Raw genomic sequence first — 19,900 nt, 5'->3', positions numbered from 1 at the left:
AATCAAAATAAAAACCTTTGTGGCTTATATCCCTAATTCTACTGCACAGCTTTGTCGTTTCTGATGCTGAACAACAAAATGAAGTTGTTTTCAATGCACTATAAGCAAGCAAACCGCCTGCATTTTTTCAGATGTCACTTCCCATAAATTGTCAATATTTAACTGCAAGAGACAGCTTGCTAGGTACATGTATTGCTACCTCCTGTAAGAAAACTGCATCCAGACAGCCTTGCCTTTGAGCACATGGGCTAGGTTTTGCAACTCTTCTCTCAGGCTGGTTTCAATTGCCCAGAGTCTGCTCCTGAAAGAACCCACCTAGACATAAGCTTACCACTCAGTTTTGGTGCTCAGAGTACAATACTTCCCCACTGACATGCAAGGAATTCAACACCAGCTCATTTTGCAGTGTGCACTTGGCCATCCTGATGCTAGAAACAGCTGAGATCCGTACAGGACAGGGCAAATACAGGGACTGCTATAATCACTGAGCCCCACGAAGGCTGCCACCAGCAGGTCCCCACATCCCTGCCACAAGCAGGAATCCCTGCACCTTGAGCTGTCACTTCATCACCTCCTCTACAAAAACACCACTGAGACAACAAATTCACTGTCCTTGCTGCAGTCAAGACCAGGTCAGCATAACAAACCCAGGGCAGGGTTTGCAACTGGGAGCTCACACCACTTTCCTTGCACTTAGTGCACACACAGTACAACAAGCTTGTGCACCCTTTGCATCAGCGAGCATGCATCTCATTCACAGCCACTACCATAGAACCTCAGGGACAGAGAGCTTTAAAAACAAACAGCATAAAACCAAGCAATGTGCTGCTGTATGGAACAGCAGCTGAGACTGCCTGCACTTGGCCTTGCAGGCTTCCACTTTAATTGCAGCACACGGGAGTGCATTAATAATGTCAGAAAGCCCAGCATCCACTTCATTTATTTTGACGAAGGCTTTCTCTGCCCTCATCTTCACTGACTACACGTGTCAGAGGAAGGTCAAAATGGCTAAATTTTCTCCTGTGCTGTGCAAAGAGGCCTGGAGAACAGCAGTAAATTTAGCCCTTTCCATTTTCACCGTGGCTGAAGAAAGAGCGGAAGGAATTTATTACCATCACATTGACTCTGGCATAACCTGGCTGCTTTTATCAACGTTGCTTAATTTAAGAGATAAAACCAGAGCTCCTTTTTGCCTGAGATTAAAAAGATCCATCAACTCAAAGATAGCAGTTAGATTTCAAGGAAAAATAAAGTGTGGGAACACATATGTGAGCAGAAGACTTGAGCACCTCTCCCAACATGGTTATCTTGACACAAGCTGTACTGCAGTGCTCGTGCACCAGGGAATGGAGACAGAGTCAGATGTTAAATAAACCAAGTACCTTATCAACGACACTAAAATTCTCTTTTACTCAGCAGTGTTGAGTAAACACGTTAGTTTAATAGAAATGTAATTATATTTCAAGATGGCAAGCGCAAATGTTCTGGAGAAATAATATCTTCTTATTTGATAAGACAACATGCAGACAAATAATGCTAGCTGGCAGATTTACAACAAAGTAAAAGCTGCACTTCTCCCACATTCATGTAGCTCATCATTACACATAGCCATAATGCAATCCAACATTGTTCAATAAGTCCACTCAACATATAAACGTAGGAAAAATATATACCATAAGAATAGTTATACTCAGGAAGCTGGGGAAAAACGCTGCAACAATCCTATGTGATACTTCAGCTACTAAAGCTACCAAACTAAATGACAGCATAATGTGCTCTGCTAACCAAAATGGATTTTCTTCATAGCAGAACTTAATAGAAGGCAGACACACTGTGGCCATCAGTCTGGATGCTCTAAAGCAGGCTGCAGAATGGCACAGTGAGATCCCAGATCGGAAGCCCTAAAGTGTTGTTCATAGAGAGCTAATCAAGGAACAGTGGCTGAGCAGGAGCTAAATCAGCTCTAAGAGCATCAGGTCTCGGGCAGATATTGATGGAGCAGCCCACTTCACCATTAAGTGAAGGCTGTCAGATCCCAGTAGCAATACTTCACACCCTGCTGAAACAGAACAGCTCCCAACACAGTAAAATGAAGCATCCAAAAAAGTCTGTGTACTTCTACCAACCGAGCTGTCAAATTCACTGCCCCGGTGTTGACAGCAGCTATAAATTCAATGTGGGGATGAGTCTGATGGATCTTCCTCTAGGAAACTTGGTGTTTGTCTCAGGCTGTTACACTGCTGGTACCATAAATGAGTTGTGTCTACTACAGTTTCAGTTTATAACATGAAATCCTTAAGATCTCCAAAAACAATCTCTAGTGATGGCTGGGATAGCTCCCCTTGGCTGAAGGGAATAACCAATGTCCTGCAGACAGCATCAGTAGCAGCAATGGACTGTCTAAGGGTTTATGCAGCTTTCCTTCACAACTTTAGCAACCACTGGGCTTGAGAGTTCCCCCCAAAATGGACTCATCCATCCAGCACTGGAAACGTTCCCTCTATCAATGAAAATATGGATGGATGGCAATGGACTCTGGCTGGACAGCATCATCCAGTTTGTGAGACTTTGCCCCATGTTCAAACTGTTCATATTTAGTCAAGGCTACATTAAATTGGTGACAAATGCTTCTCTCAGGGAGAAAAGAATTTAGTCCAAAAACACCGAGGCAATTCCTACAAGGCCACAAGTGATGCTGTTAGGGACAAAAGACAAAGGACAGAAACTAACCAGGACCCCTATGTCTATGCAAGGTCTTATTCTTAGAACAGAAGCATGCTACTGTCTCACTCACATGAAAAATGGGCATAAATCCACAGCCTCAATAAAACTGAGTAGTTATCCCATATCTAAATGCAAGCAAGTCTTAGAGCACCTGCACAGGCTGGAGGGCAACATGTGCCCTACTCCCTCCCAGCAAAGCTTCTTGGTGAGTGCAGATACTCCCAGTGCTCTGCCCCCACATGTAAGCTGCAAACCTCCTCTCCTAGGAGACAGTAACACGGCACCAGTGCTCAGCCACCCTTGGCTGAGGCCACTGCTGCAGAAGCACGGCTCACAGCTCTCCAGTCCTAAAGCCCTATCTGCAGCAATCAGCCATCCTTTGAGGCAGTCAAGCAGGAACAAAGTGCTGACACTTCCTGCTGCAGTGACAGCTCTGAACACAGCATGCCCTGGTACTCCCAGGGGAGGAGGCCAGAGAAGCACTGCCTCCTGTGCCCTATCCTACAGGAGGGATGCAATCAGAACACACAGCAGATCCAGCTTGCAGGCCATCTGGCTAACCACAATGCTGCCTCTGATCAGCCTCCTCTGATCAAGGGGAGGCTTAGAGCCAAGAATCAGTACCAACTGTTTTAATGGAAACATCTCCAAATATTTTTCCAGCTACTGCTGAAAATACATATTCCAACAAGGCCAGGACAGCAATGAGGACCAATGGAGATCTCTCCCTGCCATGGCACCGTGAGAAGATCCTGAGCTGAGAAAAGCTGCTGGGGTTGTGATAGCAGGTAAGAAACTAGCTGGTCAACCACAAGCAAGAAATTGGAGCACTCAAAGCAGACAGTATCAGAATACCAGCACTACCTGGTATTTACCTAATGACTCATGCAGAGAAGAATCCATTCATTCAGGTGTACTGACCTACAGTCAGTGAACAGGTAGCAGGAGAGCTTATGAAATGACTGGAAGCTCAGCTCTTCCTGACTCAGAGAACAAAGAAGCTTTGTAGCAAGAAAAACATCCTTTCACAGTCCCTTTCCTCACTGTTGCACAATCTTTCTCCAGAGATGAGAAATGCACTTTCTACCAAGATGCAAAAGCAGAAGACACAGAGCACAAGGAAGACCAGGTGTTTCTGTTGATCTACATAAACACAAAAGTACAGATTACGCCAGAATAAATATTTCCAAGTTTCCTAGATTCCTAGTTTTCTAGATTTCTCTAGCAATAGGATTCACAGATGACGTTTTACCTTCTAAACATCCTTCATGCATGCACAAACAGCATCAGGTGTAACTAGTGACTTCTGCAATCACTCAAATGGCACAACAATTTTTTTAATGTCAGATATTAACACACAGATTGTTACTGATGCAGAATTCATAGCTCAAACTTAAAAGATCCTTCCCTCCAACAATAACTGAAGATCATTATACAAATACAGAACTATTCACAGCCTCTTTACATGAAAGGGATGCATAACTAGGGCACTCCAAGTTCAATGATTAGTGTAATTTGAAAGCGTAGGCTGGAAAAACAGTATATATAGATACAGATCATATATAGACACACACAAAACACATGCAAAGGACACAAGGCTTCTTTTATACCCTCATTAAAGTGATAGTAAAGTCTAAATCACCACGTTTTAAATCTTAACTGTTTGTGACTTTTCCTATTTTGATTTCTGTTATTAGAGTTAAAGGATTTTAAAATATCACTGCACAGTCACTGCCTACAGCCCTAAGGGGCTGAGTACAGAAATAACATAAAAGATACCACAAACTCTACAAAATAAGATGGATTTCATTTCGTTGAAGCACTGTGTTCTTTACTTCAGGGAAATTAATTTACCATCCTTGACAGCAGGCATTCTTCTTCAGCTGCTCTGAGCACTGATAACATCACTTGAGGTATGACTGCAACTGAATTTGCAGAAGCCTTATCTAATTTAATACATTCAGCAATCTGAAGTTTGTCTTGCAAACTTAACTTTCCCATCCTACAAGTAAAACGCCTTCCCCGTCCTCCAAAAATTATCCATGCTCCATGTAACAATCAGAAAGATCAACAGGGTGGAATGGTGATACAGGAGGTGCAACGACAAAGGGACTAGCATGATGGAAAGGTGTCAAAAGGAAAAGGGACAGTGCTCACCTGTCTCTGAGGATCGAGGCTCAGAGGGAAAACTCCACAAGGGAGGGATCTCCAAGCAGAGATCCTTCCCCAATGGCAGTCAGCCCTTAAATGAGGTCTAAGAGAGGTGGAGCCAAGCCTTCACCTGTGCTCCCAGGGCTGACTGGCTTCTTTCCCCAGGTGTTCAATCAGTGGTTCAGGCCGTGACTCAACAGTTCCCATACACTCCATCTCCTTCACTAAACACTCCATTTTTTTCAAGAGTTTGGAAATCAACAGTAATTCACTGACATGGTAGAAAGTACACCTACTTCCCAGATATTTCTTCCAATGACAAGACACATTGCTTCACAAGCATGCTTCCATGGGCTGTGCCTTCCCACAGAAGCAGCTGCGCACTATCTTTGGGATGACTGATAGTCAAGTCCCAAAACATCAAACAGCTCATCTGTCACAAACAAAACCTACTCACCTTCAAGACATGCTGGTTTCCAGTAGAAACGTGTGAATAGGCTCATTTTGGAAGATGTAATGGTCCATCAGTTTTTGTACTTTTGCTTCTTTGCTGTTCCTCTCAGAAATGGGTATTCTGAAGATATAAAAAGAATCTCAATTTAAAATACAGCACACTCTCAGAAAATGATACTACATTACATGAACATCAAACATTTTTCTTGCTTTTTGCCTGGCACACCGAAAGGTCACCTGAAACCAACCTGATAGGTCCAGTTACTGAACAACTCTGCTGACTTATCTCAAAGGAAGCAGTAAGGACTTCTTGCTTTACCCCTGTGACCCTCAGAGTTTACACGTTTACTATCTGCTTTACAGTAGCATATTGAGAATTTACCCTGAAGGTTATGAATGGATATATGATTCTATGAGTCTATAAGTGACTTTAAAGTCACACTGATGCCAGAACTGAGAATTACACTGTACTGACAGTCTCTTTTCACCTTGTCTGCCACATTTTCAGAGAATGGCCTGAGTTGAAAAGGGCCACAATGCTCATCTAGTTTCAACCCCCTGCTATGTGCAGGGTCACCAACCACCAGACCAGGCTGCCCAGAGCCACATCCAGCCTGGCCAAGGATGGGGCATCCACAACCTCCTTGGGCAACCTGTTTTACATAGCTTCTCTTCAGAGAAGGATCTGGGTGTGCTGGTGGCTAGCAGTGTGCCCTTGTGGCCAAGAAGGCCTATGGGACCCCAAAGTGCATAGCACAGAGCGTGCCCAGTGTGCTGAGGGAGGTTCTTCCCCACTGCTCTGCCCTGGTGAGGCCACAGCTGGAGCACTGTGCCCAGTTCTGGGCTCCCAGTGCCAGACAGACAGGGAAGTGCTGCGGAGAGCCCAGTGGAGGGCTACAGGGATGTTCAGAGCTCCAGAGGTTCCTTCCAACCCCTACAACTGTGATTCTGTGCCATTTATTCACTATGCTTGGGTTTATCTCCAAAGTACTAACATCAAACTTCTCCACTTAATTCCGCCAAGGTTTCCTCAATAATAGATTAGATTCCTTGACCTCATTAGGGATGCTCAATTCCAATTGTGCAACACAAGAAGAGCATTTCACCTGTTTGGGGTTTTGAGATTTTGATGTAGGTTTGGAAAACAAGCTTGAAAACACAAAGTCAAAACATTCAGATTGTAAACAAGCAAAACACCACATTGGAAACAAATTCCATATCAGGTCTATTTTGCAACCAAAATAATTCAAATGCTAGCAAGAATCATTCCAATTCCATAAACGTTTTGCTATAGATTAACCAAGGTTATGTTCTCTCACATTAAGATTTTTTAAAGATTCCTTCCCTGAAAAGCCCCCCTCTAGGGCACCAACCACATTATGAAGTTCAGTGTTCCTGCACATCAGCACAACCTACATCAAAGCGTGCTACAGCCTGCCAAGTACTGGCTGTCCAAGGAAAGGTTGCATGACTTCTAAGTGAGAGATATCCGCATCCAAGAGCCTCCTAGACCGTGTGAGAGCTGCAGCTGGATGTTCAGAGATAACTGCCAACTCATTAAAATCCAACATTAAAAGTTTATTAAATATGCAAGCGTTAATGGAATTGGACTAGCAGCTCTTTAGGCAGATAAAACTCAACACAGCGTGTCCTGCAGCTCCTGTTATTGCTGTTATGTAGGCTGCCCTTTTGCAGTGTCCATGAGGGGGTCACAGTGCTAGCCAAGGCAGTGAAAGCCTCCATCTGCTCTAGTTTACTCAGGTCACATTCACAAGGTTCCCAGCAGCCAGGAAGCCTAGGAAAAGACAGCTACTTCCCAGCAACTTCAGCTTAGCAAGTGCTGCTACACTAGACTGCTGGAGATGCAAACTTCCCAAGAGTTTTTACCCCCTTTTGGCCACAGTAAGTGGACAAGTCCCACAGCAGGCTCACAGGTAGGCAGGTTTGGTAATATATATTCCCAGCTCTCAGTTTTTCTCGCCTTTCTGCTGGAGTTGGAAGAGGAGAGTGGTGTGTCAGACAGACAAGATAGACTAAAGAATGCCAACCACTTAAAAGCAGCACTTCTGTACCACCAGGGAACCCTTAGAGCACACAACACACGCACAAAGCCCTGCTTGGAGCTACTCATTTACAGCTATTCGGAAACAAGCACCAGAATCCTCCGTGCTGATGGTAACCCCAAAGTGCAGTTTCATTCCTGAATGACTCTGCAAAGTCTCAGTGCTTGGTGAGTATAACTATACCAAGAACACAGAGGTTCATTCTGAGTGATATCAGACTTGGAAGAGTTCTCCATTAAAACTCTCAGCATCATTTGATCTGGCCCAGGGGGCAAAGGGGCATAGTTATCCCACAAAGCATAAACAAGCTCATGGAAGCCTCTAGTGCACCTCCAAGCAGCTCCTGCAATAGCCTTGCTCTCAGTAGTGACTTCTAAGAGTATCTGGAAGATTTAATCCTCTAATTAAACAAAAAAAGTCTTCTCTCAACATACAAGTGTGGTAAATCACTTACGCCTTGGAGATGCAAAGTTTCTGAAAAAGACCGTAATGAAATCTTAAGGAGCAATTAGGAGAAAGCATGACTTAACAGGAAAAAAAAAAATAAGGAGTATGAATTATTGTCACCTCTGACAAAAGCACTGAGCTCACTGAACACAAAAAAGGGAAATCAGCCTTTTTGGCTGGGCAGGTTTCCTACCAGCATTTTCCCTGGTAACAATGACAATCTCTTACTTAAGAACACTAGTTTAAGTGTTAAGAACTATCTAGCACTCAGCCTATGCAATCCAACACATTGATTCAAAAATTTAACCTGGTTTTTGGTGCTGTAACCATACAGGTCTCCCACAAAACTGGCAGAAGGCCTCAGGATCTGTTGGCCAGGAGGGAATCTGACACAACACAACACATGACGCTTTGCAGAACAACAAGCAGCAGCAGCCTGTTTGGGGTCAGATGTACAAAACCCTGCAGCTGACTGTCTACTCAGTCACCTCACTGAGCTCCCAAACATAACTGTATTAAACCACTCCCATCAACAGTTTCCATTATTCATCCCCAGCAGCTCTTGCCCCCAGGAGAAAACAATGGGTGATTGAACATAAAAATAATCTAGCTTGCAGCAAATACTTCCAAAGTCTCATGATGAGCAGGCTGCAGGAGGAGTCTCTCATCACAAAAACACAACAAATCAGTTACCAGGCAGCACTACTTCCTCCCCTTACTGATAGGCAGGTACATCGAAACTACATTTGCATTCCTCAAGTACAATAACCCATTAAAATGGTACTACAAGTGTAAGTGAATCAGGAAGGTCAAAGCGCTCTTAGTCATCCAGCTGCTATGTTAACCTTCACTTAGGAAGGGATGAAAAGAAACCTCCCAGGCAGCCCCATGACTGAAAAAAGCTTTTAAACATCCTCACTCTGCCACTGAGCAATACCACAAAGAAAGTCTGGTTGGGCAAACAGACAGAAAACAAACGATGCTAAGGAAATCAGGCTGCTGCCTGCTGCGGTCCTTGGCACAGCCAGCATGGGAGCCCAACACCACGACTATCCCAGCAGTATTTCACCTCCTGGTGGATCTGAAGCCAGCAACAGAGCTGGATACACAGCACCGGTGGGAAACCGCTCTTCAGGAAACACTCCAGCAGTCCAGAGACAGGCACTGATAACTGAGAGAACATCACTGCTGTTAGTGCTAAGCTAACACAGCAGAGTCACTGAGCAAAGGCCCGAGCTGTGGCAGCCACGGTACCAGGCACCAAACAAGACAGTGACAATGCAGCCTGACGAGTCGTGCCAGCACAGCGATCCAGAGCTGCAGATGCCAGGAGCATTGGCCTTTATCTGCAAGCTGATGGGCAAATCTGTTGAGCTAAGAAAAGAGTAGCCGCAGTTCACAAATCTGAAGAAGAGAACAAGATGTTTCCTGGCAAGACAAAAGGAGTAAAAAGAACATTTTCTCACCCACTTGCTGCTTGCATTGCTATTTTCCCCTTAACTTGGCTCTGAAGTCGGACAGGCTGGCCACCTTCTTTGCTAAGAAAGCTCCAAAAATAGCACACACAAATGCAGTGGATTCTACTTTGGAACACACCATGGACAATGGTCTTTGTTCACAGCTCACACCACAACAGTACACTCGCACTTGGTAGATGAACACAAGGATAAACACAGGCCACACATGCAGAGAAAAAGATGTCCAGACATCAAAGATATCATAGATGTCATCCTCAGAGCCAGGAAATGAATATCTATTAAAGCAGACTGCAAGTGCTGGGGTACAGCTCAATAAGAGTCAGATGGGCTAAGGGAAAAAACAGCTTCATGGGATAGTTAAGAAGGTGGTGGTTGTTTTTTTTTTTTTCACTAAATTGTCTGATGACTCATTAAAGAGAAATCTTTGTGATGTAACTATTCAGTTAGACATGAGACTTGTACAAAGAACTCTCATAATCAGCTCTCCAAGTAATCCTCTGATCACCATCTGGAGTTCAATCTAAATCCTGATCTCAGTTACGCTAAGTGCCCGTGCACCTCTGAAACTAAGAATTTGCTATAAACATACCTGAGATGAACCATATCCTGACAGCAAGTTCACAGAGAGGTAAAAGAGAACAGAAATGCTAAAAACCTGAACTGCCTTTTACTCTTCAAGCTCTTCACAGACATCTCTATGTTGCAGAATAGCCACAGACAGTGCCGGAGGCAACTCCTGTCCATCACATCTAGGGAGAGGTTCCAAAATGAGTAAGTAGAAAGGTAGGACTTATCAGTACAACGCTACAGCTAAAACAAAATGTTTTGTCTAGCAAGCAAAAAGAACAAACAGACTTACCAAAAACATATGCAAGGAATCAGTTATTTTATAAGTAACTCAAAAAATCTTACCACTGCAGCATGCAGAAATTCCTTCACCTAAAGCACCACAAAAAGCAGGGCTTTTCAGCTGTAGTCAGTTTTTTGATGGTGGTTTTTTTTTTTTCCCCTAATAATCTGGAGCTCCTATTCACCATGGGGCAAACAAGGAAGTCTGAGATGCCTCCTACCTACAAAGCCTCTTAGCTCAAGAAATGAGTTCTCTTGTATACAGTGCTTGGTGTCACATGCCTGGCTGCCCACAGCAAAGCACTCAAGACTGAGACGTGGCATCTAATCTCATCAGTTCCAGAGGAATTCTCCTCTTTTCAAAGCAGTTTATCAATCATGTTTTAGACCTCTGCAAGAAAGTCCACCACAGCAAGGAAAGAGGCACAGAGTAAGTTGAAAACATCCAAGCAAGCATGCTTAGTTCGTATTGACTTACAAGAATAAGGATACTTTTTTTCTTGCTTTGGTTATTGTTACTGTTTTCCAAATTACAATGTATATTAAAACCAAACAGCTTTCTGTGCTGGAAGGAAGGAAGAGCCAGGGCCTCCTGACAGCTGGCTTACAGGCACACAGAGCTCCTTCCAGCTAAAGGAATGTTTAAGTATAAACAAGAGTTAGATTAGAAAGCCAACCAGACGTGATGAAGGCAGACTCATTTCACTATGAGTGGAGGTACAACCCCAATTACCTGCTCACACCACGCAGCAGAGACTACCAACACTCAACACCAGCATATACTACAGGATGCTTTAAGATCACAATGCAAAAACAAACCAAAAAAGCTAACGCCTTTTACATTCTTATTTCATACTTGTCTGGAAATGGTGTTTTAATTAATTTTTATCCAATTAGGATGTAAGGAGGCACTAGAAGCCGAGCCTCCTGGTGATGGTTAGCTGCTGCAGAGCACAGACTGCTCCAGTCTGGAGGGTGAGAGTTCTACCTTGTCATTATCTTTGGCAAAGTACTTCCCTCCTGGCTCCAGCAACTGATGTTCATAAGGGTTTCACAAGACCAAAGTCCTGAGCAGCAAGTAAATATTTAACTTCAGCACTGTACTGTGGGGACCCACCTAGAGCATTGGATATAGGAGCCTACTTACACTATCTTTTCTAACCAAGAATAATCAATGGCAATTTATCTTCTTTATGAGACGTCGTAAAGATAAACTCCACAAGGACAGCAGTTAAGTTTTAGAGCTAATAATTTTAATGGAGGACCCAAAAGTGAATACTCCCAGGAAAGGAGATCTAAGCACTGTGATATGTACTGCAGAACATGTTCAGGAGGGAGGGCAGAGGCCACAGTGCAAAAGTCATTTACAACCTAAGCACACGGAGTTCTGGAAGCTCAAGAAAAAACATTTTATCACTCCAATCCTGCCATTAAACTTTGCCACCAAGTCTTTCATAAAGCTTTTGGACTTCCCAAGGCAAAGCATTTACTCTCCACCAAATATCTGGATAAAATCTACGAACTGCTGTACCACCATAGACTTAGAAATAATACGATTAGCATGGAGGCTGATGTTTGTTTCCAGGCAGAAAGTCTGCTCTTAGCCTTAGTGCAACACGTTTAGATCCCAGCGATATTCTTTGCATTCCTCCAACATAAATTACTGCTAATATTCTCACTCCAGGTAGAGATCGTTCTGATGTCTCCAACAGCTCTAAAAATAAAATTCCAATCAAAAGCCATTCAGAGCAATTACCTGTTTACTCCATTCCAATTGTTTTACCACCTGTTTTCTTTATCTAAATGTGACTTATTTATTTTTCTCATTTCTAATGTTCTGAACACCAGTTTAAGCAATGATTCTAGAACACCCATTGGCAATAATCACTACAGGTAAATTTCTTATACTTCTGCAATGCTGCACTTCCAGCCCTTCACACTCTGATGCTAACGCAGACCAGCCCCAAATGTAAAGCTTTCCAGGAAACAAACTACAAACATCTACATTGCTTTTTGTGGGACATGAGGGGGCTGAGAATACTGGCCCACGATGAAATAAGGAGGCAGATAGCGCTGCACAGCTTAAACTAAACAGAACAGGACCGGGGGGGGGGAGCAGAGAACAAGATTTTCCAGTTTCAAGCAAGGAAAATAAGGAAAAGCAAAGCCAGGAGGGCAGCTCACCTGTCCAAGGAACCGCAGCCTCAGGCACGCTTTCAGAAGCTGCTGTAAAGCCTGGAATCCGAGCGGTGCCCAGCTGGGCGGGCCTGCCGCTCCTGCTTACACACAGCCTGTGCTCACTGCGCTTCCATCCAGCGCTGAGCGCTGCCAGCAGGGAGCCGGCCAGCCACGCAGGCACTCACACCGAGAGGCAATGAAACGAGGTAACGGGAGGATGGGAAGGAGGTGCACAGGGCTGCCCTTCGCAGCTGCAACGTTACCTAAAGCCTTCTCTCCTGACGCTGTACCCTCACTGACAGGGTTACCGAGCAGTGTAAGCTTTCACAGCTCAAACAGAGCTGGAATTAGGAACCAAACGCACCTCCGGACGACTGCTGAGAGCAGTATTTCTCTTTATTTTCCCGTTCTGCTTTGAGAAGGAGACAGGAGTAAGGCCAGTACAACTAGAGGGCAGAAGGAAGGAACACGAAGCAGTAGGGCGACCTCAGCACTGGCACTCAGCAGAACTCCCACGAGAGGGGAGGGCGATGGGTTCCACCCCACTTTCTCCCCACGTTTCCCTTCCTTTGCACTACGCTGCGGGCACGTTGCTCGCACCACCTCCATCTCTACCGAGCCGGACCACGAAGTAGGGGCTGACCCCATAAAACCACGGCAGACATTTGTTAAAACCGACGGTGGCAGCACGGCACCGGAGCTGTACAAAGATGTTCCGATGTGCCGACCGCCTCCGAAGCGTTCTGTCCAGACGGGATTACGACACAACGCAGCCTCAGCAATAATCCGCCTCGGGGCTGCCTGCAGACGTACCCAAACGCTTCTACCCACCCGCTAGAAGGAGACGACGTGCAGCGGACACCCCAAAGCCGCCGGCAGGCACTGCCAGCCCGCACCCCCGGCTACCGCCGCCATGTAACTTCGGCTCCTTAAACGCGCTGAACTTCTTTTTGTCGTGCGTGCCAACGGCCTTACGACAAGGCAGCTCCCGACGCACATCCCGGCTTTCCCCTCCCCAATCCGGAGCAGCGCCTCAGCCGCCTCATCTCCTGCCCGCCGCCCGCCCCCGGTCCGCCCAGCACCGCCGCTTACCTGCGCCGCTCCCGCCGGGCTCCTGCCGCGCTCCTGCCGCCCCGCCGCTTCCGGCCGCCGTGTTGGCGCAGGCGCGGGGCGGGCGCTGAGGACGGCGGCTGAGGAGCCGGCAGCCCCCGGAGGGTGAGCCTCGGAGGTGGCGGAGAGGAGCCGAGCTCGGCCTGTGCCCCAATCCCGAGAACTGGGACGCTGGAATGAGCGACAGACCCAGCTCGGCTCCACGGGATGGCCGCGGTGGTTGCCGTGGGCAGAAGCGTGCCACCTGGGGCATTGCTCCTAGGCTCGGCAATGGCTGTTTCCAGTCTTGCCCACTTTCGGCAGAGAGCAATATGTGCAGGTCATGGTTTATCTGCAGTGCAGCAGTGCATCGCAATCAGACCAGGACGGGCTGGGTTCTTCCACGCTGCCATCAAGCTGGCCGTGGTACAAGCGGCTGCCTAGTGTTGTGCCACGGGAGGTCGGGTTGGGTGTTGGGAACCATTCCTTCTGAAAAAGAGCAGTGAGGCACTGCACAGCTGCACAGGGAGGTGGGGAATCACCTTCCCTGGAGGTGTTCAGAGCTGTGGAGATGTGGCACTGAGGGACGTGGGCAGTGGGCATGGTGGGGTGGGCTGGGATTGCACCTGGGGATCTGAGGGGTCTTTTCCAACCTGAATGGTTCTATGATTCCATTAACCAAATGTGTCTGCATCCAAATGTGTGAGAATTTGTGGCTGGTGAAGGACCAAGGAAGTTTGCTGCAGCAAACAACACCCAAGTGGCATTCTTTGCATCAGTGTTGCTTTCCTCCCAAGCTTTCCTCTTAGCAATACCTGCCCATACAGCCACATCGTTTGGGAATGGTGTTAAACTGAGACAGGGGAGGTTTAGGTTGGATATTAGGAGGAAGTTTTTCACCCAGAGGGTGGTGAGGCACTGGAACAGGTTGCCCAAGGAGGCTGTGGATGCCCCATCCCTGCAGGCATTCGAGGCCAGGCTGGATGTGGCTCTGGGCAGCCTGGTCTGCTGGTTGGTGACCCTGCACATAGCAGGGGGTTGGAACTGGATGAGCACTGTGGGCCTTTTCAACACGGGCCATTCCATGAGTCTATGATACAATCATTTTTTCAGCCAGTTCTCTCAAAACATGATGATGCAGCCTGCACGGCCAAGCTGGACATTGAGGTGTCCATCTTTCACAGATGCTTTTAACATCATATATCACTAGTGGACAGACAAGTGTTTCACTGGCAGTACACCAACGGAGCATCCTGCAGTCCGGGCTGGAGAATAGAAACGTTTATTGATTACATACATCTTCTTATCATCACTGCCAACACTTTCCACACCTCCTTCTAGAAATGGCTCTCTATAATTCCTTGCATTGTTTTTATTTCTAGTAAGGATACAAGTGTTTACATCACATCTCAGTCTTTATAAATTGCCTGGCATTCTTCGTGCCTGATTCCTCAAGTTATTTCAAATTGCTGGATTGTTTCACAGTGATTTCACACTTACAGCAGACCACTGCATTAAACCGTGCATAGCTACATCAAATAAGGGAGCTTACTTAATTTTCTTCATTAGTGCTTTTCTGCAGTGCTTCCACTTCATGGTATTTTTACTGGTCCATAAAGACAGTGGCATTGCTTCAATGCTAAAGGAGTAAGATGCACTGAAAGAGTTACTACTACTTTAAATTAAAGATGTTTTCTGAAAATATTCTGAATTTCCATTCTCACTTCAATTTTCTGCCTGTCTTATGTGGGGCTATAGCACTAAGTAAAATCAGAAGGAAAGGATAGCTACTGAAGTCCATATTACAGTATAGAGGGATGGAAGCAAACATCTCCTGTTTGCTGACATCAGTTCTTTGGATCAAGTCCTACATTGTTTCTAGTGATATTACTCACTGTAAATAGCCCATATAGTATAAAAAAAAAAAAAGAAACAGGATCTGTGTGACAGCACTCAGTGCTTATGTTTGCTCATACAACAAGAAAACAAAAAATATTCCCCATCTTTATTCCTTCATCAGTGGAAGATGTAGTAATTGAGTCCATCATGGGGCATTTTGCATGCTAAGCAACAAGGGCTGTTGGTGAAGGTCACTGCGCTGGGCTGTTTTGTCGGATATAAACCCAAGGTCTCTGCCTGCAGAAGCAGTACCACAGCTTGCCAGGAGGTGTTGCTTTGAAACCATGCAAACACCAGAGCTTAAAAGCCATGAAAGAGGCTTGGATTATTAAAAGCAACTGACAGATAGGTTGTTCTGGCAGCGAGAACTCCAGATCCTTCATCTGAAACGATGGTTTTTGTTTAAGACAAGTAAAATTCTAAAAAGGTTTGTATGGGCAGATCAGTACCGAGGGAAATAAATGGGCACCAACCCGAAAGAAAATTCTGTCGTTTTGTATATTGCTAATATGTTACAGCAGGTCTGTGTGTGTGGAAGTGTGAATGGCTGTTTTTTTGTTTTGTTTTGTTTTTTGCAGTCTTTGCTGTTAAAAAATATTACATATTACAGCTTTGACGCACTGTGAAGCTTTGGATGGGTTAAGGAAGCCATAGGGCAGAGTAAAGCCTCTGTAAGACAATGAGCTGTGCTGCCCTGGGCTGTCCACACTGCATAGGCACATTCCAGAAGGAAGAAGCTGCTCATCTGGAAGGGCATGCAGTAGCAGAGACCCACTAGACAGACACATAACTGTTTACAGTCAGTGAAATTTAAACTCTAGGATGGGGTGTTTATTTTACAGCCCTCAGTAACTTGTAGTGTAGATGTAGTTCCCACCCCTGCTCCAGCTGTGCCTTTCAAAGAGCTCTATGTACCAGCCCCAGGCTCTGAGCTCCTGCTCTCTTTTAGGAAACAGTTTGCAGAAGGACCTTACAGTCAGCAGAGAAGATCACATCAGGGTGGGCTTAGCCAAAGGAGCCTTTGAAAAGAGTTTGATGATCAGATGCTATCAAGTATTGTTTTTACCATAGGTAGAAGTGTTAGCCAGGAGCAGAGGACAGTGTACCAGACAAAAGATCACAGAAAGCAGTCGCTGATGAATTCAGCAGGCCCTCTGAGCCATTTCAGCAGCAGTATGTGTGGATTTAGATCTTGTTGTTTACATTAGCTGCTCTCAAGACATTTTCAAAGCTCCTGCCTTCCTCAGTGGAGCAGTTTTACCACAACACACGAGCTTGCACAATTAGTTTCCACTGCTCCTTACAGCTGGCATTACATTACGTGTCCCTACTTTTCAAATGCATTTGGGCTCAGAAATTGAAGTTTTGACCAACCAGGCTAATAACCACTTTTCAAGAATTTTTGTTCCATGTGAATAAGTCTATAGCAAATCAAGCCATGTCCTCTGAAGTACCAATGTTCACAAGTATGCTGGAATAAACATTAACCTGAGCCTCCTGCAAAGTATTTGTTTGTATCATTCAGCACTTCAGCATTCAGCAGGCTGTTGGTCCCAGGAGGCTGCAGAATTGCCAGATATGTGGTGCTCCAGCTCAAGAGGAAGCAGGATTCTCTTCCTTCTACCACAGCAAATGCTGAGGGGCTGGCAGACGGAGCACAACATTCATATTCATTTCAATCTGTCCTTTGATGAAAATCCTTCATTTCCATTTCTAGTAATGGGGTCTCTAAGGTACTGGCATTCTCCTTTGGAGCAGCTTTTCATTTCTCCAGAACAGCAACAGGTACATGGTGTATTTTCTGAGCATCATCCTCTACCATGTGGTCAAAAGACAGTAATCAAATGGATGACAAAACATAACAACACTTACAGGAAGGTCTGCAACTATCTCACTGCATCCTTCTCCAGCCGAAAGCAAGCTTTGGTTACTCAGTCTTCTTTACACATAACTGCAGGTTCTTCTGAAATGGCATTGGCTGTTGCAGAGACAGACAAGATCAGGACTGTCCCCTTGCAGAGGATGAACAACAGACGAGCTGTTTTAGACATTGTATTAGCTTTATTTCTCTCTAGCTTTATTAGCAAGGTATGTCTTCTTTTGGCAGGCCTAGGGCTAAGAAAGCTGTCACCATGTCTCATGATTTTATAGTCAACAGCTGTTTCTCATGGAGGTGTATGCTGCCAGGCAATCTGGAGGCAAGAATCTGCTCCTTAGAAGCTCTGGACACTATACAAGCTCTTGCTGAATTTCTCAAAAGCTTGCAGAGAGAAATACATCTTGATTACATTTTGTCAATGTTAACTGTACTAGCAGGCTCTGCAACCTCTCCACCCTCCCACAGCTACCTGTGCTCAGATATAGCAGAGCTCCATTGCCTTGGATCAAACTGCAAATGGAAAACAGCTAAGGTGTGAGAGAAAAGAAAAAAAAGGGGAAAAAAGAAGCCCGATCTGGGGCTGCCCACGCACTCTTCATCCTTCGTTGGTTTGGGGGTTTGAGTTTAAGCTCAGGTCTTTGTATTTGGTCCTTGAGTAACTCAGCGAAGTACAGATTAAACACTTTACAGAAAGCTCTGAAGACTTTAATTTCCTCTGCCATATAAACTTAAACTTCCTTTTCTTGTTACCAAAATCTATTTACGTTTAAGAGGAATGTATTGCTTACAGCAATAAACCTTTAGCACTCACTGGAACCTTTCCACAAATCTTTAAGTTGCTGAGCTTTCTCTTTCTACAAACCGTTTTCTTCTGTGTTTATTCATGCTCAGAAAGGCCCTGCTGTGCCACAACTACGGTGATTACATTATTAAAGAACAAGTAAATTGGAGCTCTAAATTATAAACAGGAAGTACAACTAATTGGAGTGATCTTTGATTTTAGTCTGGTTAATAAAAAACCAACCAGTTATCTTCCACAACTCCAAGGTACAGTTTACAACATTTTTGTAAACTCCCCAAATGCACTGTTTTACAAGGAAATTGCAGAGCCTTATCCCTGGTTTTGTCTTCAACACTGCTTACCAAATAAAAGAACTGTGGTGATCTGCTGCAATAACAAGCGAACAAGACAGGTGTTTTGAGCAAGGTTGCTGATGATACTAAATTGGGAGGAGCTGTTGACTGTGTCAAGGTAAAGAGGCCTTGCAGAGATCCAGGCAAATGAGAGCTGGTGAATCACCAACTGCATGGAGTTTAACACGAGCAAGTGCTGGATTCTGCATTAGGAAGGGGCAGGCCTGGGTACACATACAGGCTGGGGGATGAGACACCACAGAGCAGTCCCACTATACTTAAATCATCTTCCCACACAACCCCATCAGAGGATCCAGCTATTTCTTTCCAATGATTTAAACTGCAGCACAAAGGCGACTTTTTCAAAATTCCCTCAGCCCCAGGTTATCCAGTGCCCATTTTAATGACACACGTGGGTGAATTCTTTGTACAATAACAATCAGCACACAATAACAGCACAAACAAACAACAACCAAACAAGCACACTCGATGACAATTATCACATTTAATATTTACCTTGGGGGGGGGGGACCTTAACCTCTTACCCAAGTTCTCAGCTCTACCCTGCACAACTTTCATTACATCTGTCAGGCAAGAAACCAAAATAAACCAAAAGGGGAAATGAACCATCACCTGATTTGTTAGCCCTACTATGCACAACTTTCATTACATCTGATGGACAGGCAACCAAACCAAACCAAACCAGGGGACTCTAATCCCCCAGGGGCTTTAATCCCTTACTTGGGTTCTTAGCACTGTACTGTGCAACTCTTATTACATCTGACAGGCAGGCAACCAAAATAAAATAATAATAAAAGAATGCTTTAATACTCACTAGTCAGTAGTTTTGTCTGGAGGGCTCTTCAGCCTGGGGATCAAGGTCCTCCCAAGTACACTTCAGTGCCAGATGAGATTCTGTGAACTCTGGAACTGTCGAGGCTTACCCCATCTGGGGTGCCAAACTGATGCTGTAAATCAATCTGTTATGAAACTCTCTAAGAATCAAGTTGGAGTGTCAGAAAGCAAGCACTCCTTATTTTCAGTGCTGAACGTATGGGGATTGCACTCCACCTATCATGCATACCTTGCACAAAAGATCTTCAGCTTATATACATTACTTGCATCACACATGCTGAGGTTTTCTTGGAGGTACATACATATTCAACACTCGCTTTCACAACTAACCCATTCCAAGCAGAATTATCCTTATTTATTTGGTACAAAGACTTAACAGAACTCTCCTTATTTGCTTGGTACAAAGACTAAGGAGAATTTTCCTTTATCTACTCAGCACAAAGACACAACTCTTCCCATTATCCAAGCAAACTTCAGGGCATTCCATCAAGGAATACGAGCAAACTTAACAATCTCGTTACAGCTCATATTAAGGTGGGGTATCAGGAAGGATTTCTTCACGCAGAGGAACAGGCTCTCAGGGCAGTGGGCACAGCCCCAAGCTGCCAGAGTTCAAGAAGTATCTGGACATCACCCTCAGACATATGGTCTGATTTCCAAGTGGTGCTGTGTGGAGCCAGGGGTTGGACTCAATGTGCTGC

At 45.0% G+C, this 19,900-nt stretch overlaps 1 protein-coding gene across 5 annotated transcripts in view; it reads right to left on the bottom strand.

Annotated features, from left to right (window-relative positions):
- MAP3K13 (mitogen-activated protein kinase kinase kinase 13) overlaps positions 1-13,584 on the bottom strand; it is a 68,091-nt gene extending 54,507 nt beyond the window's left edge. For 2 of the 5 annotated variants that reach the window (XM_031596566.2, XM_090147044.1), the window contains exons 1-2: positions 13,436-13,584; positions 5,333-5,449 (exon numbers count right to left, since the gene is read on the bottom strand). The gene's annotated coding sequence lies outside the window, so the exon portion shown is untranslated. Of the gene's footprint in view, positions 1-4,881; positions 4,903-5,332; positions 5,450-12,349; positions 13,134-13,174; positions 13,411-13,435 lie in introns of those variants that run through there. The other 3 variants (XM_090147040.1, XM_090147041.1, XM_090147043.1) reach the window with 3 other exon arrangements.
- Positions 13,585-19,900: the final 6,316 nt, after the last annotated feature.

This window comes from Phasianus colchicus, chromosome 10 (genome assembly GCF_987193195.1).
Source record: "Phasianus colchicus chromosome 10, bPhaCol1.hap1.1, whole genome shotgun sequence".
Classification (NCBI taxonomy): domain Eukaryota; kingdom Metazoa; phylum Chordata; class Aves; order Galliformes; family Phasianidae; genus Phasianus; species Phasianus colchicus.
Note: the sequence above shows the minus strand (reverse complement) of the source record. Positions and strands in the feature narration are given on the sequence as shown.